Here is a 12,566-nt window from a genome sequence, read left to right as displayed (position 1 = left end):
TAACGAAACTTGAGGGGACCGACCTGCAAGGTACATGGAGGGGCCCCTCCGGACTCAATCAGGAGCTCTCAGGCCAGACTACTGTGCTGAGGGGGCCCCCTCGAGCTTGGGGCCCCCCCCCGCACCACTGGGACTGCGGTTGCCTGTGTTACGCCACTGACAATGCTGTACGCTACTCCATGATACTCCAATTCACTGTTATCCACGCTACTCAACTCTACTGTACGAAACTCCACGCCACTCTCCTTTAGCCTACTAACTTTTAGCCATGCTGAACAGCGGCCACTCTGGTGTACAAGATTGCTAAAACATTATGGCAAAGCTAATAGCTCTGGGATAGGCAAGACCTATTGGCTTTGCCATTGCTTGTTTTTTAAATGTGTCTTGTTTTCCTAAATGGAAAACGGGCTTCATTTAAAAAAAATATATATATTGCTTTATTTAAAAGCAATCACAGACATGGTGGTCGACTGACCTCAGCAGGCCACCATGCCTGTGACTCTAGCCAATCGTTCTGGGTAGCAATTTCCAACCTTCCTCATGCGTATTAATGAGGTAGGTCGAATTGCGACCTACTACGATTCCAAATTTTGTGAACCAACCTATTAGTACATAGGTCACATCCCAAAATTCCTTGCTACGCATAAAAAAATGGGAGTGCAATTTGCAACCAATTTTTGCGAATGGAAAAGTCATAAGTCAGGCCCTTCAATTCGAGCGTGGCCCCATGGGTCGTGGACCGTGGTAATGGTGTTGGAAAGGGTTAGTTCATTAGAGGAGGGGATAATATGTTAATTTCTAGATTTCTACATCATTTGGAAGTGATTCATGTGTAAAGAAGGGCTATGAATTTAAGGTTAGCGTTGGCACCTTGTGCTGGAGTGCATGAAGTAGTCTCTTTGCAGTTGTACACCTTAAAATATTTTTTTTATGAATTAATGCACCTCTACTCTATTAAAACATATATTTATTTATACACACACGAATACACACACGCATATGTATATATATATATATATACACACACACACACGTGTAAATAGTATACATTTTAAAGAAAAATCATGATCATGAAAATGGTGTGTTCTTGTGGTTTGTCCAGCCCGCACGAGCCTTCACCACACACTCCTGCTGCAGTGAACAAACAGGAAGCGCACGCGGCGCGTGGTAGGGCCTGGAGGGGGGACGTTGTCGGCCTTCGATGACTGTGGCATAAAAGCAGCGGTGGGTGAGACAAGCGAGGCGTGATGGATGAAGCGTGGGCGAGACAGCTCCGAACATCTGAGTGAAATCTGCGACGGACGCGCGCAGGTAGGACCGCTCAGAACTTGTCTCTTGTGCATGTTGTTTTGCGCACACTATGAGGCCAATAGTTGGGAACGACAGAATGTGGAGGAAATAGAGAGATTTCACAATTCTGCAGGGTTTTCTGGAAGACCAGTGGGGCTGGGGCGGATACAACCCTACTGGCCGTAACCCAGCGCCTGCTGGGCCATGGCACTATATACTGCCGGGAAGGGGGCGGGGGAGGGTTTAGAGAGGATAAGGCAGAAGTGGAGAAGAGAGAGGGAAAAGGGAATAAATGAAAGATACAGAAGAGAGCAAAAAGTGTCAGAAGGGGATGAGATAAGGCCGAGCAGATGGGGTATGAAATGGGGAAAGGATGGGGTCAAAAGTAAGGCTGTCAGGGAAGGGACTGGAGAAAGGCGATGGAAGATACAGAGAAGTGAAGACAAGGTATGGGTGCGCGAGAACGGGAGGAGGGAGTTCGAACAGGTAGGTGAGGTGGAGTTTGAGAAGAGCAGGACGCAGGTAGAAGAGAGGATAAGGGAGATTTTAGGGAGTGGACGAGGACGAGAAATAGGAGAGGCTTTAGAGGAAGCGAGTAGACAAACACAGAGAAAGGAATGAATGAGTCAGAAGGATGAGGAGAAGACAGAGAGGAAGTGATAATGAGAGAAGGTGAAGGGAGAGCAGAGGAGGAAGGGATGCACATAGGAAAGAATGAGGAGCTTGAAAACCAGCAGACAACATTAGTGCCGCAAGTACAGTGACACCAGGATCAGGGTAAGTGAGGGGCCCCCTGCACCTCAGTGGCTGTCTCTATTCCAGACACTGGGCGAAGGGGGTCTACTTCCCATTTTTGCATCAGGGCCCATGCTACCTTTCTGTGCCTATATAATTGGCCCGGGAGTGGCCTCCTCTTAGGACAGTAGAGTGGTGTTTTAATGGTGCAAATGATGTTGGGGCCTCTGCTCTTACAGGTGCACGCCCAGGATGGACAGTCTTCCATATGGGCACAGAGATTAGTGGAAAATGTTCTAAGGTTTTGCTTGGGCACACATGTGGCGTGACACAATGATGCATAATCTAGCTCCCATTTTCTAACCATGGTCATGGGCGTCCGCAAGATGGGGGTGCTTGACCCCCCCCCCTCCTTGATTTTTCACTTGCCCTTTAAAAATATTCAAGATCGCACAGCTGTTTGGAAAGGGTCGGAGGATGGATGACGTTAAAATTATGCCCCCCACACCACCGTCTTGAAAAAAGTTCACAGACTCCCATGTCCATGGTAAAAGCCTGGGGGGCCGATTCACAGAACTAACTTAAGACATAATCTTAAACTTACTACTTTTGGTATTCACAGAAGTTAGGATTTTGTCTTAAGTTTGTCTTAAGACAAACTTAAGACAGTCTTAAGTCTGTCTTAAGTCTCTCTTAAGTCTCTCTTACGTCTGTCTTACGTCTGTCTTACGTCTGTCTTAAGTCTGTCTTAAGTTTGTCTTAAGACAAACTTAAGACAAAATCCTAACTTCTGTGAATACCAAAAGTAGTAAGTTTAGGATTTTGTCTTAAGTTAGTTCTGTGAATCGGGCCCTGGATGCGCAGCACAGAATTGCAGTGTTCTGCTCGACTGCTTGCATAAGCATAGTGCATCCAACTCTGCTTCTTTAAATAACCCCACACCCTGCTACTTACTGCTCCCATGTGAAATCCACTCATGCCTTGGCTGGGCATCGAAGGGCTCCCCTGCCTGCAACGCCTCAAAGAGCCTTTCTCCTCTCAGGCCAGTTCATGTTGGAAATGCAAAATAATTAGACTGCATCAAGGCCATTTCAAAACTACCTACAAAAAAAAAAACCTACGGTTTGACTTTCTTAAATTATTTTTTTTAAACGCCCCCATCCCTCATTTAGCTTTCAACCTCTCCCTTCCTGCTTTTATTTTTGTTGTATATTCTTCTCTGGATGCTTTCTTCTTGTTCAGTTTTCTTTTTTTATTACAAACGTGATATACTTTTCTTCATGTCTGTAGCCCCAAAACTCTCCTGTGTACTTTTTCTCCCTCATCTTACCCCTTTTGGGGATTCTTTAAAGCCAGTTCTAAGTGAAAATAATGTTCATTATTTGTTTCAAATGAATTACAAATTAAAATTACTTATTTCAAACCAGCTAGGTGTTCTTATGGGCTAGACTTAACTATATGAGGCTGAAGGCTCAGTCTGGAGAAGTGGCGGGAAATGTACAAAAAATTCATGCAATACAGCGCCGCCACCAAAGTTGCCTTGCTGCGTTGCGTGGAAGGGAGAAAATAGAACAGCACCATGACTACTAAGATACAGTTCTTTTTCTCTCTTCTTGTGCTGGCACATTATAGGTTGCCTTGTGCCAACGCACTCACCCTTGAATTACAGTGCAAGGGTGTGTGCGTGAGTCTAGCAAAGGTTTTGTATTGGAAGGATAATATTCCAGCAGAAAAGCACTGCTTTGACATAGTTTAATACTATCATAACTTTCCATGTGTGCTGTTTAATTAGAGGTGGGCGAGCCAACAAATTAACAGGGTGAGCCGAGCCACAGTCGAGTCAAGGGTTTGGTTTGGCTCGTAGAGCCCGTGCAAGAGATGAGCCGAGCCCTGAAAATGTTTGCTATGTAAATAATACAACCAGCATCACATAAAATAGGATAAAGCGGTTTCAAAATTAAAAAAAGTGCATTTCTTTAACATGTGGAAGCTTTGACATTAATACGTCACATTATAGCAGTGCACTGAGCATGAGCCGTTATTGAACTAGCAAGGCAAGACGGTTGTCACGAAAACCCTGTACGTGGCCTCGATTATTATAGAGCAACATTACTGTCTATTAAATCAAACATAAGTTTTAGTACACATGGCATTCTGGACTCACAAATTTGAAAGTGCTTTCATACGTGATAATGAAGAAAAGGGAGTTTTGGTGAAATAACATATTTGCTTAAGATCACACATTTTAAGCGAAGAAGCCAAGATTCATCCATGGGTATCTATTTCTTTTTTTATGTTAACGCTTTGTTTTGAACTCTTTGGACATTTTCCTGCAGCTTTTATGCATTGCAAACTCGACCAGAATATATTGTATCGCATTTCTCGAGCACCAGTTACATTATACAAGGTCACATTCACTTTTTAGAGGGAGATTAAGTGGTTTGCCACAAATCTCTCCAGTAGGTGCATTAACTAACTGGATTTTCTCAATGGAATGAGAATCTGTGAGTGGCAGGATACACACACTGATTTGTACAGTAGGTTTATATACCCATAGTTTTCTGAAATGGGAGGAGGAATCTGTGGCATGCACACTACGCCTGATTTCAGCCAATTGAACTATTTCACCAAGATTTAAAGCAGTGTCCTGCAGATCAAACACAGAACGTTGGAATCATTTTACTGATCTGATGTGGTATTTTAAATTGCAAGATACCGTGCATATTTATATTTACTTTAGTTTTCTTAAAACTTTCAGTCCTTGTCCCTTTTCCACCCTCTGGACAAAATCTATTTTTTTTCTTTTTTTATCGGTCATATCTTTTGAGTCCTTTTTATCTCTTTTTTGATGTTCTCCATTGTCTTTATTATATTATTTTCCCCCGACCCATCCAAGAATTCCCCCACGTGGCTTGTACTTCCAGCTGTGAGCTGAGCGTGAAGCCATACATGAACATCACAAGCAGACAAGCTGTGCTGGCTCATTGACATTCAATGCAAGACACTGGCCCCGGTGAACTGTGTGAAATGCGCAAACCCTTCTTACACTGAGGCAGCCTTGGGTTGCGCAATATGATGCAGCACAGGTAGGACAAAATAGCCCCCAGCTAGTCCTGACCTGAGCTAGAGGCCCATCGCCCGAGATGGTCAACACACATTTGTTTTTTGCAATTTTAGATAACGCAAACTCGACCAGAAGGAATTGGAGCCCTTTACATGAGCACCAGTTACATTACACAAGGTCATAATTTTTGGTTTTTACTCACAGGGAGAATAAGTGATTTGCCTAGAATCACAGGATGTTGTGCCGCTACCGAGACTCAACCAGGTTCTCCAGTTCCAAAGTTGGCAGCTCTGGCACTAATGCCACATCTTGGGCAGAGGGAGCATGGCAGGCAGAAGCTGCTTGAAAGCTCGGCTTGGTACGTGCTCTAGGTTTTAACAGGACCTCGAGCTGAGCCAGAGCCAGGCTTGAGGCTCGAGCCTGGCTCAAACTTTCAGTGTCTCGCCCACCTCTATGTGCAATACCGCAAACAGGCAAAGTTAGAATCGGTTTGCGATAAGAAAGCTTTTTCTCTAATGTTACGCCTGCCTCCAGTAGGTGCTACATTGGTGATTCAAATCCCTGAGTATGAATGTTAGTAGATAGGAATTTGTGGCAAAATCCATAGGTAGGTGTACGGGAATGCCCATGTACCACCCCTGTTACCACCCTTGTTGCAACGTGGTGCTTTGCTCTACTTTACTTTGGAGCTACATTCCAGCACCAGACATATATTGGGCTGTGAAAGTAAATCCCAAAACCAGCACTTTGTGCTGGTTTGTAACAATTTTGTGGTGCAAACCCAGTGCAAAGTGCTGATACATTCGTCCCTAAGAGTGATGTCTGCTGGAGAGGGACTGAATGAGCAGAATGTTTGTACTTCTGCTACTAGGATATGTGATGGGCAGTTTTGTGTTCCTGTTATGAAGAGAGCTATGTGCCTGTCGTTGATATCCCTATTTCACAAGAACTAACTCTGTGAATGTGTGTTAGGGCAAAAGCTGCAAACAGCACATTTCAGAAACACAAATCGATAGCTGTTGCCTGTGACTCCGGTAGTACAGGCCAACTTGTGGAGTGACCGATGGAGTTAATGCTCTGAAGAAATAGCAATTTCTTCAAAAACAGAGACATGCCTCCAATTTGTGCCTGTGGGCTGGTGTAGAGCGGGATTTTGACATGGCCCCTGGGCTTTGATTGACAGGGAGACTTCTGCAGCTATGACCCGTGCTGTGTGTGAAGGAGGCTCGCATTGCTTTTACTTCTCTTATGTGTAAAGGAGGCTTGAATTGCTGCCATGTCTGCTGTACCTGTGCTGCATGTAGCAGAGGCCTGCGCTGCTGCTATTTGTGCTGCTTCTAAAGACGGTTTGACGTGCTGCAGCACATACTGCACCTGTGATAGTTGTACGAAGGAGGCATGCGCTTGCTGCAGCATCAGCTGCTACCACTGCTGTGTGTGAAAGAGGCTTGCGCTGCTTCTATCTGTGCTGCGTGTGAAGGAGGCCTGCGCTACTTCTATCCGTGTTGACTGTGAAGGAGTCCTGCGAAGCTTCTATCTGTGGTGCGTGTAAAGGAGGTCTGCACTGCTTCTATTCGTGGTGCATGTAAAGGAGGCCTGCGCTGCTTCTATCTGTGCTGCGTGTGAAGGAGGCCTGCGCTGCTTCTATTCGTGGTGCATGTAAAGGAGGCCTGCGCTGCTTCTATCCGTGCTGCGTGTGAAGGAGGCCTGCGCTGCTTCTATTCGTGGTGCATGTAAAGGAGGCCTGCGCTGCTTCTATCTGTGCTGCGTGTGAAGGAGGCTGCGCTGCTTCTATCCGTGCTGCGTGTGAAGGAGGCCTGCGCTGCTTCTATGTGCGCTGCTTGTAAAGGAGGCCTGCGCTGCTTCGATCCGTGGTGTGTTTAAAGGAGGCCTGCGCTACTTCTATCCGTGCTGACTGTGAAGGAGTCCTGCGAAGCTTCTATCTGTGGTGCGTGTAAAGGAGGTCTGCACTGCTTCTATTCGTGGTGCATGTAAAGGAGGCCTGCGCTGCTTCTATTCGTGTTGCATGTGAAGGAGGCCTGCGCTGCTTCTATCTGTGCTAGCTGTGAAGGAGGCCTGCGCTGCTTCTATCTGTGCTGGTGGTGAAGGAGGCCTGCGCTGCTACTATCCGTGTTGCATGTGAAGGAGGCCTGTGCAGCTCCTATCTGTGCTGTGTGTGAAGGAGGCCTGCGCTGCTTCGATCTGTGCTGCGTGTGAAGGAGGCCTGCGCTGCTTCTATCCGTGCTGCGTGTGAAGGAGGCCTGCGCTGCTTCGATCTGTGCTGCGTGTGAAGGAGGCCTGCGCTGCTTCGATCTGTGCTGCATGTGAAGGAGGCCTGCACTGCTTCTATCTGTGCTGCGTGTGAAGGAGGCCTGCGCTGCTTCTATCCGTGCTGCGTGTGAAGGAGGCCTGCGCTGCTTCTATATGTGTTGGCTGTGAAGGAGGCCTGCGCTGCTTCTATCTGTGCTGCGTGTGAAGGAGGCCTGCACTGCTTCTATCTGTGCTGCGTGTGAAGGAGGCCTGCGCTGCTTCTATCTGTGCTAAGGGTGAAGGAGGCCTGCGCTGCTTCTATCCGTGCTGCGTGTGAAGGAGGCCTGCGCTGCTTCTATATGTGTTGGCTGTGAAGGAGGCCTGCGCTGCTTCTATCTGTGCTGCGTGTGAAGGAGGCCTGCGCTGCTTCTATCTGTGCTGCGTGTGAAGGAGGCCTGCACTGCTTCTATCTGTGCTGCGTGTGAAGGAGGCCTGCGCTGCTTCTATCTGTGCTAAGGGTGAAGGAGGCCTGCGCTGCTTCTATCTGTGTTGCGTGTGAAGGAGGCCTGCGCTGCTTCTATCTGTGCGGTGTGTGAAGGAGGCCTGCGTTGCTTCTATCTGTGCAGGCTGCGCAGGAAGGCTGCGCAGGAAGGCTGCGCTGCTTCTATCCGTGCTGCGTGTGAAAGAGGCCTGCGCTGCTTCTATCTGTGCTAGCTGTGAAGGAGGCCTGCGCTGCTTCTATCAGTGCTAAGGGTGAAGGAGGCCTGCGCTGCTTCTATCTGTGTTGCGTGTGAAGGAGGCCTGCGCTGCTTCTATCTGTGCGGTGTGTGAAGGAGGCCTGCGTTGCTTCTATCTGTGCAGGCTGCGCAGGAAGGCTGCGCTGCTTCTATCCGTGCTGCGTGTGAAAGAGGCCTGCGCTGCTTCTATCTGTGCTAGCTGTGAAGGAGGCCTGCGCTGCTTCTATCAGTGCTAAGGGTGAAGGAGGCCTGCGCTGCTTCCATCTGTGTTGCGTGTGAAGGAGGCCTGCGCTGCTTCTATCTGTGCTGTGTGTGAAGAAGGCCGGCGTTGATTCTATCTGTGCAGGCTGCGCAGGAAGGCTGCGCTGCTTCTATCCGTGCTGCGTGTGAAGGAGGCCTGCGCTGCTTCTATCTGTGCTAGCTGTGAAGGAGGCCTGCGCTGCTTCTATCTGTGCAGGCTGCGCAGGAAGGCTGCGCTGCTTCTATCCGTGCTGCCTGTGACGGAGGCCTGCGCTGCTTCTATCTGTGGTAGCTGTGAAGGAGGCCTGTGCTGCTTCTATCAGTGCTAAGGGTGAAGGAGGCCTGCGCTGCTTCTATCCGTGCTGCGTGTGAAGGAGGCCTGCACTGCTTCTATTTGTGCTGCGTGTGAAGGAGGCCTGCGCTGCTTCTATCTGTGCTAAGGGTGAAGGAGGCCTGCGCTGCTTCTATCTGTGTTGCGTGTGAAGGAGGCCTGCGCTGCTTCTATCTGTGCGGTGTGTGAAGGAGGCCTGCGTTACTTCTATCTGTGCAGGCTGCGCAGGAAGGCTGCGCTGCTTCTATCCGTGCTGCGTGTGAAAGAGGCCTGCGCTGCTTCTATCTGTGCTAGCTGTGAAGGAGGCCTGTGCTGCTTCTATCAGTGCTAAGGGTGAAGGAGGCCTGCGCTGCTTCTATCTGTGTTGCGTGTGAAGGAGGCCTGCGCTGCTTCTATCTGTGCGGTGTGTGAAGGAGGCCTGCGTTGCTTCTATCTGTGCAGGCTGCGCAGGAAGGCTGCGCTGCTTCTATCCGTGCTGCGTGTGAAAGAGGCCTGCGCTGCTTCTATCTGTGCTAGCTGTGAAGGAGGCCTGCGCTGCTTCTATCAGTGCTAAGGGTGAAGGAGGCCTGCGCTGCTTCTATCTGTGTTGCGTGTGAAGGAGGCCTGCGCTGCTTCTATCTGTGCTGTGTGTGAAGGAGGCCTGCGTTGCTTCTATCTGTGCAGGCTGCGCAGGAAGGCTGCGCTGCTTCTATCCGTGCTGCGTGTGAAGGAGGCCTGCGCTGCTTCTATCTGTGCTAGCTGTGAAGGAGGCCTGCGCTGCTTCTATCTGTGCAGGCTGCGCAGGAAGGCTGCGCTGCTTCTATCCGTGCTGCCTGTGACGGAGGCCTGCGCTGCTTCTATCTGTGCTAAGGGTGAAGGAGGCCTGCGCTGCTTCTATCTGTGCTAAGGGTGAAGGAGGCCTGCGCTGCTTCTATCTGTGTTGCGTGTGAAGGAGGCCTGTGCTGCTTCTATCTGTGCTGTGTGTGAAGGAGGCCTGCGCTGCTTCGATCTGTGCTGCGTGTGAAGGAGGCCTTCGCTGCTTCTATCCGTGCTGCGTGTGAAGGAGGCCTGCGCTGCTTCTATGTGCGCTGCTTGTAAAGGAGGCCTGCGCTGCTTCGATCCGTGGTGTGTTTAAAGGAGGCCTGCGCTACTTCTATCCGTGCTGACTGTGAAGGAGTCCTGCGAAGCTTCTATCTGTGGTGCGTGTAAAGGAGGTCTGCGCTGCTTCTATTCGTGGTGCATGTAAAGGAGGCCTGAGCTGCTTCTATCTGTGTTGCATGTGAAGGAGGCCTGCGCTGCTTCTATCTGTGCTGCGTGTGAAGGAGGCCTGCGCTGCTTCTATCTGTGCTGCGTGTGAAGGAGGCCTGCACTGCTTCTATCTGTGCTGCGTGTGAAGGAGGCCTGCGCTGCTTCTATCCGTGCTGTGTGTGAAGGAGGCCTGCGCTGCTTCTATCTGTGCTGCGTGTGAAGGAGGCCTGCGCTGCTTCTATCTGTGCTGCGTGTGAAGGAGGCCTGCGCTGCTTCTATTCGTGGTGCATGTAAAGGAGGCCTGCGCTGCTTCTATCTGTGCTGGCTGTGAAGGAGGCCTCCGCTGCTTCTATCTGTGCTGGGTGTGAAGGAGGCCTGCGCTGCATCTATCTGGGCTGGGTGTGAAAGAGACACACCACACGCTACTTCTATCTGTGCTGGGTGTGAAGGAGGCTTGCGGTGCATCTATCTGGGCTGGGTGTGAAAGAGACCTGCACTGCTTCTGTGCTAGCTGCTGGGTGTGAAAGAGGCCTGCACTGCTTCCATCTGTACTGGGTGTGAAGGTGACTTCTCTGCTGCAGCATATGCTGCACCTGTGCTAAATGTGAAGCAAGCGTGAACTGCTTCAACCAGAAGTGCACATGTGCTGTACATGTGCTGGGTGTGAAGGACGCCTGTGCTGGGTGTAACTGAAGCTTGCACTGCTGCTACCTGTGCTGGTTGTGACAGAGGCCTGCACTGCTGTAGGGGATGCTGTGCATGAAAGCAGATTGCACTGCTGTTACCTACAGTGCACTTTTGCTGTTCATGTGCTGGTTACGAAGGAATCTTGCACTGCTGTTACCTGTGCTGTACCTCTGTCGGGTGTGAAGGAGTTTTGTAGTGCAACAGCATGTGTGGTACCTGCACTCCAGCAGAATACGCTGTATCTGCGTTGGGTGTAAAGGCTGCTTGCTGTGCCGCAGCATATACTGTATTTGTAAACTATTTAGGGCCAAATAATGTCCAGTACACTTAAGATGAGGTATGCCCTTTCTGTTTGTATTGAAATTATTTAAACTAGAAAAATATAAGTGGAGCACTCAGGCCCTATTATATTTCAATCAATTCAACCACTAGGCCTTCAACAGCTTCATCACCTCATTAGTGGTAGCAAACGTTATGTAAATGCAAACCCTTCCCTCTTCTATCCCTCCACTATCCCTTTTCAATACAAATAACAAACTTGCATTTCCACCGCTCAAATTAATTTCACATTCCCATTCACTAATGTCACCACTAATCCTGTTTGGGATCCGGAGTACCGTGCTACCTGCCGAAAAGCGCTTCAACACCCCATCAGGGGTAGCAAGCGGTACATAAATGTAAACCCTTCCCTCCCCTATCCTTTTTCAATCCAAATAACAGACCAACATATCCACCGCTCAAATTAGTTTCATATTTCCCTATACTAATTCACCTCTAATCCTATATGAGTTCAGGAGTAGTGGGCTACTCGCCGAAAAAGCACTTCTACGCTTTGCCAGGGGTAGTAAGCGCTATATACATGCAATTACAATACTTGGTGTTTGAGGGAGTTGGGCAGCTGAGACAAATGGAGGGAAAGCTGGGGAAGAAAGAAAATCAAAGTTTGTAGGGAGAGTGCCCTCAGGCACGCAGTGTTTCCTCTGTGTGTGTCCCATCATTCCCTGCTGTGCAGAAGAAAAATTGACAGGAAGGTGGGAAAGGGAGGAATGCTGGGGCTGAATAGTCTATGCTACCCTCATTTTATTAAGGGAGCTATCAGGTTTTCTCTAAGCTAATGTCCTTGAACAGCTAGGGGAAAAGCGCAAAAACAACAGTTGATCGACAGAATGCAGAACAATGTCATACATTCACCCCAGTACAGAGATCTGGGCCTAATTCCATCGTTTTTTTGCTCACTATGCCATTCTAGTTTGAACCCAGCCATATGCAAATCAGTCTTGACCCTGTGCCCCATGGGAAGAGTCCAGCCCGAACTGCCAGGCCAGGATCTCCCTGGACTGGAAAAAAGCATTTTAGGACCGGTTTCGGGGTTTCTTCCCTCTTCAGCCAGGATAGCGTGATTCCAGTGGCATGGAGAGCACAGGACCCACGTCTGGGCATACCCGTCCCTCTCGGGGTGACAAATGCAACGCCGCTTGGCATAGCCAATAGGTCTCGCCTTTGGGACCTTATAAGTGTTTAGCCATGCAACAGTTGCATAACTAAATACTTATAAGGTCCCATAAGCGAGACCTATTGGCTATGCCAAGCGGCGTTGCGGCGGCAAAAGTGAAAGTGATCGCGATTGAGATCGCGATCAAACATCAAAGCGGCCATGCGGCCGCGAAAGTGAAAGTATTCGCGGTAAAACGCGGCGCGCGCGCCCGCGCACATGCACTGTAGCTCTAGGCTGGCCTGGTAGCACTTTTTGGAGCCCTCTCAATAAGTCTCGCCAGACCAGCGCATGCGCTGGGTCAGGAGAGACCTAAAAACAACAGTTGATGGACAGAATGCAGACAATGTCATACATTCACCCCAGTACAGAGATCTGGGCCTAAATCCATCGTTTTGTTGCTCACCATGCCATTCCAGTTTGAACCCAGCCATATGCAAATCAGTCTTGACCCTGTGCCTCATGGGAACAGTCCAGCCCGAACTGCCAATTCAGGTCCTCCCTGGACTGGAA

General features: G+C 49.2%; 1 long non-coding RNA gene across 1 annotated transcript in view; it reads left to right on the top strand.

The window, feature by feature from the left end:
* The first annotated feature begins 1,239 nt into the window (after nucleotides 1–1,239).
* LOC146812580 (uncharacterized) overlaps nucleotides 1,240–12,566 on the top strand; it is a 177,358-nt gene continuing 166,031 nt past the window's right edge. Inside the window, exon 1 of the long non-coding RNA XR_014965961.1 lies at nucleotides 1,240–1,311. This is a non-coding gene — a long non-coding RNA (uncharacterized LOC146812580). The remainder of the gene's footprint in view (nucleotides 1,312–12,566) is intronic.

The sequence above is a fragment of the Triturus cristatus genome, chromosome 7 (genome assembly GCF_964204655.1).
Source record: "Triturus cristatus chromosome 7, aTriCri1.1, whole genome shotgun sequence".
NCBI lineage: Eukaryota > Metazoa > Chordata > Amphibia > Caudata > Salamandridae > Triturus > Triturus cristatus.
Note: the sequence above shows the minus strand (reverse complement) of the source record. Positions and strands in the feature narration are given on the sequence as shown.